The sequence below is a fragment of the Hyla sarda genome, chromosome 6 (assembly GCF_029499605.1).
Source record: "Hyla sarda isolate aHylSar1 chromosome 6, aHylSar1.hap1, whole genome shotgun sequence".
Taxonomy (NCBI): domain Eukaryota; kingdom Metazoa; phylum Chordata; class Amphibia; order Anura; family Hylidae; genus Hyla; species Hyla sarda.
In genome coordinates, this window is record NC_079194.1 from 49933754 (window position 1) to 49947575 (window position 13822).

Sequence of the window (13822 nt, forward strand, 5' to 3'; positions counted from 1 at the left end):
CAAATACTTATTTTCCACCATAATTTGCAAATAAATTCTTTAAAAATCAGACAATGTGATTTTATGGATTTTTTTTTACTCATTATGTCTCTCATAGTTGAGGTATACCTATGATGGAGATTACAGGCCTCTCTCATCTTTAAGTGGGAGAACTTGCACAATTGGTGGCTGACGAAATACATTTTTGCCCAACTGTATGTGTTTGACCCATAGAGGCTGTGAGTATTTTCAGGTTGTTTTGTATACTATTCTCTTGTATCAAAAAGTGTTGTTCTGAAATATTGGTTCAGTGGCCTGAAGCCAGTCTAATTCTCACCATCCGTGCTAAAGGACCCAGTGGTGTATTTAGGACGTCTGCTGTCCTAGGCCTGATTAAACTTATGCCCCATCCATAATCTAAATTTGTCCTCCCATTCATTTCAAGACCACACCTTTCCCCTGTTTTAGACCCACCCCTTCCCATACAAACTCCACCCCTTCCTCTTTTTGATCTACCTTTCCTCTGTATGCTCTACCCTTTCCTTCTTTGGGTTCTACCTTTCCCTTCTGCACATTAATTATGGATATGGAGTGCTTATGTGTATATTTGTTCTTTTTTCTTCATCCTTTAAATGTTTTCAGTATTATTTTAGGAGATAATGATCTCTCTCCCCTTCATGACCCCTCAAATTTTGATTTGTGGCTCCTCACCTTTTTAAGACCCATGACTTTTTTATTTTTCCTCTGACAAAATTGGAATAGGGCTTATTTTTTGAGGGACAAGTTGTACTTTTTATTGACAAAACTTTATTATATCATATAATGTATTACGAAGCCATAAGAAGATTATATGTAGGGCAAATTTATTTTTTAAATATTGAATTGGGGAATTTTGTGGGGTAATACTTTTTTTTGGAGTTCACAATACAGTAAAACTGATATGCATTTTTTTTTACGGTTCCAGTGATGCCAAACTTGGATAATTTATGTTTTGTTTTATATTCATTGCTGTGGTTCTGACCCCAATAACTTTAAATTTTTTTCCCATCTATGGAGCTGTGTTAGGGTTTATTTTTTGCATGAGTTGTGCATCGTACCGGTCAGAAGACAGGAGGTGGATCCACTGAACCAGAGGGGCGATGACGTGGGCCGTACCAGGGGAACGGAGTCTAAGGGACTACTGGTTTTCACCAGGGCCCGCCGCAAAGCGCGATGGTCTTGCTGCGGCAGGTAGCCCCCAGGTCGTTCCACCCGATAGCGACTCGACTCCTCTGGTAGCTGAGAATGGCGCGGTACAGGAGGAGCAGGCAGAAGCGTAGTCGGATGTAGCAGAGGTCAGGGCAGGTGGCACAGGTTCACAGGCGATAGTCATGCAACAGGTCAGGGCAGGCAGCACAGGTTCACTAGCGGTAGTCACGGGCAACGGTTCGGCAACAGGCTAGGGCAACACTGAACAGAGGGAACGCTTTCACTAGGCACTAAAGATCTGGCGAGGGCAGGAAGGGGCAGGAGACATTTATAGAACAGTGAGGACCAGGCACCAATCAATGGTGCGCTGGCCCTTTAAATTTCATGAAGCCGGCACACGCGCGCCCTAAGGAGGGGGGCCGCGTGCGCCGGGGGACAGAGGCAGCACACGAAGACGGAGCTGCAGGTGAGGAGGAACGGGATGCGGCGCGTGTGCGGTGATCAGCCGCCACGCTAACCGCAACCCCGCCGGAGGAATCCCTGCGCTCTCGGTCAGCGTGTCTGACCGGGACGCGCCGGGGAACAGCAGGCAGAGGCCGAGGCAGCGAGCGCTCCGGTACAGAGGAGGGGACCGGAGTGCTCACTGTTTCAAGTTGTAGCTGCATTGTCACCAAATTAATGGAGGGGGGTATTGACCAATTGGTCATGGAAAGAAAACATGGAAAATATACACCAGGCCTTTCTGTCCTGGGGGCAAATCAGACACGATAATAGGAGGCCCATTTCGGTAAATGGTATGAGGCCCCCTTTCTTCCATGTAGGCCACTGCTTGGATCAATACCACTTTAAGAGATAACCCAGTCTGATAAATTTGTTGATGAATATTCATAGTAGTCCACGAGATACCAGATCACACTGCCTATTAAGCAGCACATAGGAAGGATGATCACTCCCAGTTTTCTATTTAAATTTCTATTGTTTTCAACATGCTGTAAAGCAATACTGAATACTTCATGTGCACATTCATGGCACAACAACTTTTCATATTACCAATTAGTATTTTTATCATTCTTATCTTTTCAAGTAAGGCCTTTTTTAGATGTGTGAAATGTGGGCACATTTTAGTGTCCGGATGAACTATATACAGATGTGGAACTCTGGAAGTGCATGGATGGACTGTAGACATATATAATAGCCCAGTGGTCTTCGAAGTATGGACCTCCAGATGATTAAAAACTACAGCATGCATGGACAGCAAACAGCAGCCTGGGTATGCTGGATGTTGTGGTTTTGCAACTGGAGGTCCACAGTTTGGAGATTACTGTACTAGCCTGTCAGTAGAGATAAGTGAGCTTTCTGAAAGTGTTCGGTTCGCAGCTCAACTCAACTCTTTTCACAGTAAACCAGCTAATCCGCTGGAATAATGTAACATCTCGCTAGGCTGAGCGCTATGCGGTGGTGAGCAGTGCTAGTTAACTTTGGGGGGTATACATTATACAGCTATCTGTATGGCTGTATAATGTATACAGTAAAGAGTGATCCTTACCATCAAGTTGCTTGTCCAGGACTCTTTGTGTAACCCCGCCTCTAGTGATGACTGCACAAGAGGCTGAGCTACACAAGCAGATGCCTGAACCAGCAACAAAATGGTTAAGTTCTTCACTGTATACAATAAACAGCCATATAGATGGCAGTGTAAAGTATACACCCCCAGGAAGTTAAATAGGGCTGCTCAGCAGTGCTAATTAACTCCTTCCTTGCTGGGCTGTACTCGTGGCTGTCAGCTGCAAGCACAGCTCAGCCCCGACATTGTCAGGTTCATGCTAGCGGAACCCGTCAGTGTTTGAAAGATCAGTGAGTCACAAACCCCCCAAAGTTCAGATTGAATCCAGATTTGCGGGGCTCAGCTTGCTCAACTCTGCCTGTCAGTATTCACTGCTCGAGTCTCTTCCTCATAAATGGTTCACCATTTAGTGCAGGCAGACCCAACACAGGGGAAACTAGTTATTTATTTGCAATTTCTTAGAATAAGACATAGAAAAGCAACATTTATTGTTCTTACGGCAGGAAATTCGCAGTTTCTTTGTAGTTTGGTAGAGACCATGCAGAAGGACTCTCTAAATCCTAGACTCCTATGAGTATGACTTGAGGTATTAATGGAACATTGATTTCCCGTTGTCCAGCTCCAGCCCCCCCCCCCCCCCTTTCAAATCGTAACACTATGATCTCGGATGTAACAAAGTGGTGTGCTATAGTGTAGCCATTCCTTGTAAACACTCTATAAGAACGCCTTGTATTCTGCCGCTGATCACTTGCGATGAATTAGATGTTACCATAACAACATTTTTATTGGCACAGACTTGAAGACAGAATGTAAACTGATTTTAGCTCCCATCGGCTGCGTCACTGTGTGGGCTCTTTGGGAGGAGGAGGATGCAGAACGCTGTTTAAAAAATTGCAAAGACAGCTGGGAGATTTCAGGAGAATGAATTTGCATTTGGTTGCTAAAAATAATTGTCGCTGGTGGATGTGAAACGATACAAATGTCAGCATTTTGGTACAACTTCAAAAAAATTAAGAAAGCATAACATGTGGAAATGTATATTAGGAGTAACATATCCCCTGGCGCTTAGTGAAATGTCCTGCGCTAAGCAATACATACATTCTTAATAGCTTTAGAATATTTGGGAAACCAAAGATTAAACATTCCAGATCCTATTTCTAGAAGCCTTTCAGATTCACGGTACTTCTAAATAGGAAACGTCGGAGTATCTTCCTATTTACTGTTTTTTTTATATAAGTGTAGAAAATTCACCTGGCCATTGACTTTAAACTTTCTTGAATCAATTATATGTCTATCAATACTAAATAATGTTTAAAGGGGTACTCTAGAGAAATTAAAGCGTACCCATCAGATCCAACACATTTTTTTTTAAATATATCACTCAGTACCTAATCCTGATCATGTACATCTAATTTGTATGTGTCTAGCACCTTTATTTATTTTTTTATTACTTTTTAATTTAGCTCACTAGTCTGAATTCCTCTCAAAGGGAGGGGGCGTGGCCTCACTGTGCAGGTCTCCGCCCCCTCCCTCAGTATGATGTCTGCTCACATTTCCTCCAGCATTAGCAAAACTACAACTCCCAGCATGTCCTCACTGACAGTAGTGGGACACAAGCTGACAGTGGGAGGATTTTTCCTCCAGCTCTGAGCCCTGCGCTCACAGCTGTCAATCAAGGAAGTGTGTCCATGACATAGGTGATGACTCATGGACACAGCAGGACTAGTATCTGTCCAAGTAGGCAGGGGGGGGGGGGCAGTTGTTTGACTGGCTTTTTCAGTATGAAATATTGAGCATTTTCTAATGAAAGCAAATGCAAAACCTATTGGTTATACATGCTTTACAACATATCGAAAGTTTTTGTATCTGACAGTGCCCATTTAACTGATCCCCCATCCACAGGATAGTGTCTCCATTCATTTGTATGGTAGTGCCGGAGATGCAGGGTGTTGGACTCTTCAGTGCTCCCATACAAATGAATGAAGTGCAGTCTGTAGCACATGCTGTCACTGAGAACCGGGGTCATATTCCGGAGATCATGGGGGGTCCCAGAGGTCGAACCCCCTCAAGATCAGATACTCATCCCCTTATTCATGTCTGATCATGAAGAGGGGGGGGTCCAAATTCTGGGACCCTGTACTATCTCCTGTACAGGGCTCAGCAACTCACCCATCCTTAGAGTGGGAGTAACAGCCAATATCAAGCTAAGACTGGACCCCTGTTTGAACTGTTTAAAGGGTCCCACTCTACACTTGTTATCTTTCCATCAATGCAATAGTGCTAATTCCTGAACATTGACCAAAGATAATGACAAAAATATATATATATATATAGATATATTGTGGGAGATTAGCTCCATAGAGCCCAATGACAGCAAAACAGCAGTCAGAAACAGTGACACAGACATATAGTTCAAACAGGACACAAAAAAAAATCCAGCCTTTACCTCAGTGGTCCCCAAACTGTGGCCCTCCAGATGTTGCAAAACTACAACTCCCAGCATGCCAAAAGCTGTCTGGACATGCTGGGAATTGTAGTTTTGCTATATCTGTAATCACTCTGCTTGGGAAACACTGCCATACACTGAGCGATATCGGCCTCCTGTTCAGCCCCGCCCCCAGCTGGTCATGTGATCACAGACTCATATGGAGGCCTGCTGGGGTCAGAGGAAGGACCAGAGTGCAGGAGAACAGTGGAGGATGGCATGACAGGCAGGTTATACAGGTAACACTATAAATACTGGGCCCTGACCCCTCCCAGTCCTCACCCCCTTAACACTGTACTGTTTGGCAATTGCATATTAACCATGTACTGTGTGTATTATCTCTGTACTGTGACATCATTGTGTAATGTCCCTGTACTGTGGCATCACTGTGTATTATCCCTGTACTGTGACATCACTGTGTGTATTATCCCTGTACTGTGACACAGTGGCGTTGCGACCCGGGTGCGGGGGGTGCGGCCCGCACCGGGTGACACCAACCTAATGGGGTGACACCAAGACGCTCCGCAGCACCCACCCCCTCCCCAGCTACACAGACACCCCCCCATCTGTGCCCGACCGGCCTCCCATCCGTCAGCACCCCCCCCCCCCTCCCTGAGCTGTGTGTGCGGTGCGCCCGTCCGTCAGCAACCCCCCTCTTTCACCTTCACTGTGCGCCCGTCCATCATCACACCCCCCCCCTCACCTTCACCAGCACTGTGCCCGTCCTCCGCTCCCACGTCTGCGCCGGCCTGACGTCACACCGCATGGCCGCGCAGGAGGACGTCAGTTACGTCACTCGCACGGCGCCCGGTGAGAAGGAGCGCTGCGCTGGATGGGTGAGTGTGTATGTCTGTCTCTCTGTCTGTCTGTCTGTCTCTATCTATGCTTGTGTGTGTGAGACTGTGTGTATGTGACTGTGTGTGTTTGTGTGACTCTCTGAGTGTGTGTGTGACTCTGTGTGTGTGTCTGTCTGTGAGTGTGTGTGTGTTTGTCTCTCTGTGTTGTATGTGTTTTTTTTTGTGTGTGTGTGTGTGGGGGGGGGGGGGGTGGGGGTATAACGAGCGATCTATTGTGGGGAGACTTTGACCCATTGTGGGGAACCTGCAAGGGAACCTGCGGCCTAATGTGGGAAAACTACTACCAAATGTGCGGAGTCTATGCTACCTTATGTGGGGAATCTGTGCTACCGAATGTGGGGAATCTGTGCTACCTAATGTGGGGAAATTGCTACCTAATGTGGGGTAACTGGTACCTACCTAATGTGGGGGAACTGGTACCACATGTGGGGAATCTATGCTGCCTAATATGGGGAATAGATGCTACCTAATGTGGGGAAACTGCGACCTATCTAATGTGGGGGAACTGCTGCCTACCTAATGCTCCCCCCCTGGCAGTAGCACCCTCATCATCCACCAGCAACACCCCCCCCCCCCCCCAGCAGCACCTCCATCAGCAGATCCTGATGGTGGATGATGGAGGTGCTCCTGCCAGGAGGATGATCCTGCCGATGGATGATGGGGTGATACTGCCAGGGGGGATGGCCAGTAGCACCCTCATCATCCTCCAGCAACACCCCCCCAGTAGTAGCACCCCCATCATCCACTAGCAACACCACCAATACCCCCCTCCCGTGGTAATAGCATCAGCTAACGGATGTTGAGGGGTGTTACTGCGGTTGTGGTATTATATTCAGAGGGTGCACTGTATGGCAACGTTAAATTCAGAGGACGCAGTTTGTGGTAGTATTATATTCAGAGGGTACAGTTTGTGGTAGTATTATATTCAGAGGGCGCAGTTTGTGGTAGTATTATTACAGATGAGCGAACTTATAGTAAATTCGATTCGTCACGAACTTCTCGGCTCGGCAGTTGATAACTTATCCTGCGTAAATTAGTTCAGCCTTCAGGTGCTCCGGTGGGCTGAAAAAGGTGGATACATTCCTAGGAAAGAGTCTCCTAGGATTGTATCCACCTTTTCCAGCCCACGGGAGCACCTGAAAGCTGAACTAATTTATGCAGGAAAAGTTATCAACTGCCGAGCAGAGAAGTTTGTGACGAGTTGAATTTACTGTAGTTTGCTCATCTCTAAGTATTATATTCAGAGGGCGCAGTGGGTGGTAGTATTATATTCAGAGGGTACAGTATGTGGCGGTATTATATTCAGGGGTACAGTATGTGGCAGATTTATATTCAGGGGTACAGTATGTGGCAGATTTATATTCAGGGGTACAGTATGTGGCAGATTTATATTCAGAGGGTACAGTATGTGGCAGATTTATATTCAGAGGGTGCAGTTTGTGGTAGTATTATATTCAGAGGGCGCAGTTTGTGGTAGTATTATATTCAGGGGTACAGTATGTGGCAGATTTATATTCAGGGGTACAGTATGTGGCAGATTTATATTCAGAGTGTACAGTATGTGTTGGTATTATATTCAGAATGTACAGTGTGTGGTAGTATTATATTCAGTGGGTATGATGTATGGAAGGTTTGTAATCAAAGAGTGTAGTGTATAGTAATATTATATTTAGAGGATACAGTGTCTGTTAGGTTTATAATAATAATTGTTTTCATATAGAGGATGAGAATGCGCTGACATAGAGAGGAGACGTCTGGGCGTCACATTCTACAGACAGAAGTTTTAGCTGGAACAAGTCCTGGCGGTATGTACCATCTGAATTAGATAAGGGAAGACTATAGAGAAGACGTCACCTGTAGTCACTGATATCATTGTGTATTCTCCTCACTATAGAGAAGACGTCACCTGTAGTCACTGATATCATTGTGTATTCTCCTCTCTATAGAGAAGACGTCCCCTGTAATCACTGATATCATTGTGTATTCTCCTCACTATAGAGATGTCACCTGTAGTCACTAATATCATTGTGTATTCTCCTCACTATAGAGAAGACGTCACCTGTAATCACTGATATCATTGTGTATTCTCCTCACTATAGAGAAGACGTCACCTGTAATCACTGATATCATTGTGTATTCTCACTATAGAGAAGACGTCACCTGTAATCACTGATATCATTGTGTATTCTCACTATAGAGAAGACGTCACCTGTAGTCACTGATATCATTGTGTATTCTCCTCACTATAGAGAAGACGTCACCTGTAGTCACTGATATCATTGTGTATTCTCCTCACTATAGAGAAGACGTCACCTGTAGTCACTGATATCATTGTGTATTCTCCTCACTATAGAGAAGACGTCACCTGTAGTCACTGATATCATTGTGTATTCTCCTCACTATAGAGAAGATGTCACCTGTAGTCACTGATATCATTGTGTATTCTCCTCCCTATAGAGAAGACGTCACCTTTAGTCACTGATATCATTGTACATTCTCCTCACTATGTCCTATCAGAGCTGTAGTCACTTGTCAGTTCTACAGTTAGGTCAGTGAAACTACAACTCCCAGCATAACCTCACCACTGCTCAAAGGGGTACTCTACTGGAAAACATTTTTTTTAATCAGCTGGTGCTACAAAGTTAAACAGATTTGTAAATTACTTCTGTTTAAAAATCTTAATCCTTCCAGTACTTATTAGCTGCTGTATAAGCGATTCACAGGAAGTTATTTTCTTTTTTAATTTCTTTTCTGTCTGACCACAGTGCTCTGTGCTGACACCTCTGTCCATGTCAAGAACTGTCCATAGTAGGAGCAAATCCCCATAGCAAACCTATCCTGCTCTGGACAGTTCCTGACATGGACAGAGGTGTCAGCAAATAGCACTGTGGTCAGACTGGAAAGAACTACACAACTTCCTGTGGAGCATACACCAGCTTATAAGTACTGTAAGTATTAAGATTTTAAATAGAAGTAATTTAAAAATCTGTTTAACTTTCTGGCACCAGTTGATATAAAAGTAAATGTTTTCCAGTGGAGTACCCCTTTAAATAATTCTGGGAGCTGTATATTTCAATGGTGAAAACTTCTTTAACACTTTCCTATTCTGTGGCAACTGTTATATCTGATTATTATACTGGAATTTCTCACAATGTGCTACAACAGTGGTGTCTGTCACAACAGGCTAAAAACTTATTGAGGGGGGGGGGAGGTATGGGGGTGACACCATTTTCTACCGCACCGGGTGACACCAACCCTAGCAACGCCACTGCTGTGACATCACTGTGTGTATTATCCCTGTACTGTGACATCACTGTGTGTATTATCCCTGTACTGTGACATCACTGTGTATTATGATGTTTAAAGGGGTACTCTAGAGAAATTAAAGTGTACCCATCAGATCCAACACATTTTTTTTAAATATATCACTCGGTACCTAATCCTGACCATGTACATCTAATTTTTATGTGTCTAGCACCTTTATTTATTTTTATTACTTTTTTAAATTTAGCTCACTAGTCTGAATTCCTCTCAAAGGGAGGGGGCGTGGCCTCACTGTGCAGGTCTCCGCCCCCTCCCTCAGTATTCTGTCTGCTCACATCTCCTCCAGCATTAGCAAAACTACAACTCCCAGCATGTCCTCACTGACAGTAGCGGGACACAAGCTGACAGTGGGAGGATTTTTCCTCCAGCTCTGAGCCCTGCACTCACAGCTGTCAATCAAGGAAGTGTGTCCATGACATAGGTGATGACTCATGGACACAGCAGGACTAGTATCTGTCCAAGTAGGCAGGGGGGGGGGGGGGCAGAGGTTTGACTGGCTTTTTTATATATATATATATATATATATATATATATATATATATATATTGTGGGAGATTAGCTCCATAGAGCCCAATGACAGCAAAACAGCAGTCAGAAACAGTGACACAGACATATAGTTCAAACAGGACACAAAACAAAATCCAGCCTTTACCTCAGTGGTCCCCAAACTGTGGCCCTCCAGATGTTGCAAAACTACAACTCCCAGCATGCCAAAAGCTGTCTGGACATGCTGGGAATTGTAGTTTTGCTATATCTGTAATCACTCTGCTTGGGAAACACTGCCATACACTGAGCGATATCGGCCTCCTGTTCAGCCCCGCCCCCAGCTGGTCATGTGATCACAGACTCATATGGAGGCCTGCTGGGGTCAGAGGAAGGACCAGAGTGCAGGAGAACAGTGGAGGATGGCATGACAGGCAGGTTATACAGGTAACACTATAAATACTGGGCCCTGACCCCTCCCAGTCCTCACCCCCTTAACACTGTACTGTTTGGCAATTGCATATTAACCATGTACTGTGTGTATTATCTCTGTACTGTGACATCATTGTGTAATGTCCCTGTACTGTGGCATCACTGTGTATTATCCCTGTACTGTGACATCACTGTGTGTATTATCCCTGTACTGTGACATCACTGTGTGTATTATCCCTGTACTGTGACATCACTGTGTATTATCTCTGTACTGTGACATCACTGTGTGTATTATCTCTGTACTGTGACATCACTGTGTATTATCCCTGTACTGTGACATCACTGTGTATATTATCCCTGTACTGTTACATCACTGCGTATTATGCCTGTACTGTGACATCACTGTGTATTATCCCTGTACTGTGACATCACTGTGTATTATCCCTGTACTGTGACATCACTGTGTGTATTATCCCTGTACTGTGACATCACTGTGTGTATTATCTCTGTACTGTGACATCACTGTGTATTATCCCTGTACTGTGACATCACTGTGTGTATTATCCCTGTACTGTGACATCACTGTGTGTATTATCTCTGTACTGTGACATCACTGTGTGTATTATCCCTGTACTGTGACATCACTGTGTGTATTATTCCTGTACTGTGACATCACTGTGTATTATCCCTGTACTGTGACATCACTGTGTATTATCACTGTACTGTGACATCACTGTGTATTATCACTGTACTGTGACATCACTGTGTATTATCACTGTACTGTGACATCACTGTGTGTATTATCCCTGTACTGTGACATCACTGTGTGTATTATCCCTGTACTGTGACATCACTGTGTGTATTATTCCTGGACTGTGACATCACTGTCTATATTATCCCTGTACTGTGACATCACTGTGTATTACCCCTGTACTGTGACATAACTGTGAGTATTATCCCTGTACTGTGACACCACTGTGTGTATTATCTCTGTACTGTGACATCAATGTGTGTATTATGCCTGTACTGGGACATCACTGTGTATTATGCCTGTACTGTGACATCAATGTGTATTATGCCTGTACTGTGACATCACTGTGTGTATTATCCCTGTGCTGTGACATCACTGTGTATATTATCTCTGTACTGTGACATCACTGTGAGTATTATCCCTGTACTGTGACATCATTGTGAGTATTATCCCTGTACTGTGACATCACTGTGTATTATCCCTGTACTGTGACATCACTGTGTATTATCTCTGTTCTGTGACATCACTGTGTGTATTATCCCTGTACTGTGACATCACTGTGTGCATTGTTATAATTTATATGTAGGGGGCACAGGACAGGTGGCATTATTACTATATGTGAGGGGCACAGAGTGTTTTGCTTTTGTAGAGGTATGATGTATATTATAAAGGAGTTTCTGGGGTGGTACAGTTTTTATGCGCCACAATATGTTGCAGTATTGTATTCAGAGGGTGCACTGCATGGCAAGGTTATATTCAGGTGCAGTGTGTAATTATATTCAGAGAGCACAGTGTGTTGAGGTATTATATTCATAGAGTGCAGTGTGTGGTAGTATTATATACAGAGAATACAATAAGTAATCCTCACTATAGAGAAAATGTCACCTGTAGTCACTGATATTATTGTGTATTCTCCTCACTATAGAGAAGACGTCACCTGTAATCACTGATATCATTGTCTATTCTCCTCACTATAGAGAAGACGTCACCTGTAGTCACTGATATCATTGTGTATTCTCCTCACTATAGAGAAGATGTCACCTGTAATCACTGATATCATTGTGTATTCTCCTCACTATAGAGAAGACGTCACCTGTAGTCACTGATATCATTGTGTATTCTCCTCACTATAGAGAAGATGTCACCTGTAGTCACTGATATCATTGTGTATTCTCCTCACTATAGAGAAGACGTCACCTGTAGTCACTGATATCATTGTGCATTCTCCTCACTATAGAGAAGATGTCACCTGTAGTCACTGATATCATTGTGTATTCTCCTCACTATAGAGAAGACGTCACCTGTAGTCACTGATATCATTGTGTATTCTCCTCACTATAGAGAAGATGTCACCTGTAGTCACTGATATCATTGTGTATTCTCCTCACTATAGAGAAGACTTCACCTGTAGTCACTGATATCATTGCGTATTCTCCCCACTATAGAGAAGACGTCACCTGTAATCACTGATATCATTGTGTATTCTCCTCACTATAGAGAAGACGTCACCTGTAATCACTGATCTCATTGTGTATTCTCCTCACTATAGAGAAGACTTCACCTGTAGTCACTGATATCATTGTCTATTCTCCTCACTATAGAGAAGATGTCACCTGTAGTCACTGATATCATTGTGTATTCTCCTCACTATAGAGAAGATGTCACCTGTAGTCACTGATATCATTGTGTATTCTCCCCACTATAGAGAAGACGTCACCTGTAGTCACTGATATCATTGTGTATTCTCCTCACTATAGAGAAGACGTCACCTGTAGTCACTGATATCATTGTGTATTCTCCTCACTATAGAGAAGACGTCACCTGTAGTCACTGATATCATTGTGTATTCTCCTCACTATAGAGAAAATGTCACCTGTAGTCACTGATATTATTGTGTATTCTCCTCACTATAGAAAAGACGTCACCTGTAATCACTGATATCATTGTCTATTCTCCTCACTATAGAGATGTCACCTGTAGTCACTGATATCATTGTGTATTCTCCTCACTATAGAGAAGACGTTACCTGTAGTCACTGATATCATTGTGTATTCTCCTCACTATAGAGAAGATGTCACCTGTAGTCACTGATATCATTGTGTATTCTCCCCACTATAGAGAAGATGTCACCTGTAGTCACTGATATCATTGTGTATTCTCCTCACTATAGAGAAGACGTCACCTGTAATCACTGATATCATTGTGTATTCTCACTATAGAGAAGACGTCACCTGTAATCACTGATATCATTGTGTATTCTCCTCACTATAGAGAAGATGTCACCTGTAGTCACTGATATCATTGTGTATTCTCACTATAGAGAAGACGTCACCTGTAGTCACTGATATCATTGTGTATTCTCACTATAGAGAAGACGTCACCTGTAGTCACTGATATCATTGTGTATTCTCACTATAGAGAAGACGTCACCTTAAGTCACTGATCTCATTGTGTATTCTCCTCACTATAGAGAAGACTTCACCTGTAGTCACTGATATCATTGTGTATTCTCCTCACTATAGAGAAGACGTCACCTGTAATCACTGATATCATTGTGTATTCTCCTCACTATAGAGAAGACGTCACTTGTAGTCACTGATATCATTGTGTATTCTCCTCACTATAGAGAAGACGTCACCTGTAATCACTGATATCATTGTGTATTCTCACTATAGAGAAGACGTCACCTGTAGTCACTGATATCATTGTGTATTCTCCTCACTATAGAGAAGACTTCACCTGTAGTCACTGATATCATT

General features: G+C 43.5%; 1 protein-coding gene across 2 annotated transcripts in view; it reads left to right on the forward strand.

Moving 5' to 3' along the window:
• The window catches only part of C6H1orf21 (chromosome 6 C1orf21 homolog), a 95059-nt gene that overhangs the window by 50766 nt on the left and 30471 nt on the right, over nt 1–13822 (forward strand). Inside the window, exon 1 of one of the 2 annotated variants that reach the window (XM_056523657.1) lies at nt 10300–10327. The exons of the other annotated variant lie outside the window; for it this stretch is intronic. The gene's annotated coding sequence lies outside the window, so the exon portion shown is untranslated. Of the gene's footprint in view, nt 1–10299; nt 10328–13822 lie in introns of those variants that run through there. 2 annotated transcript variants of the gene reach the window in all.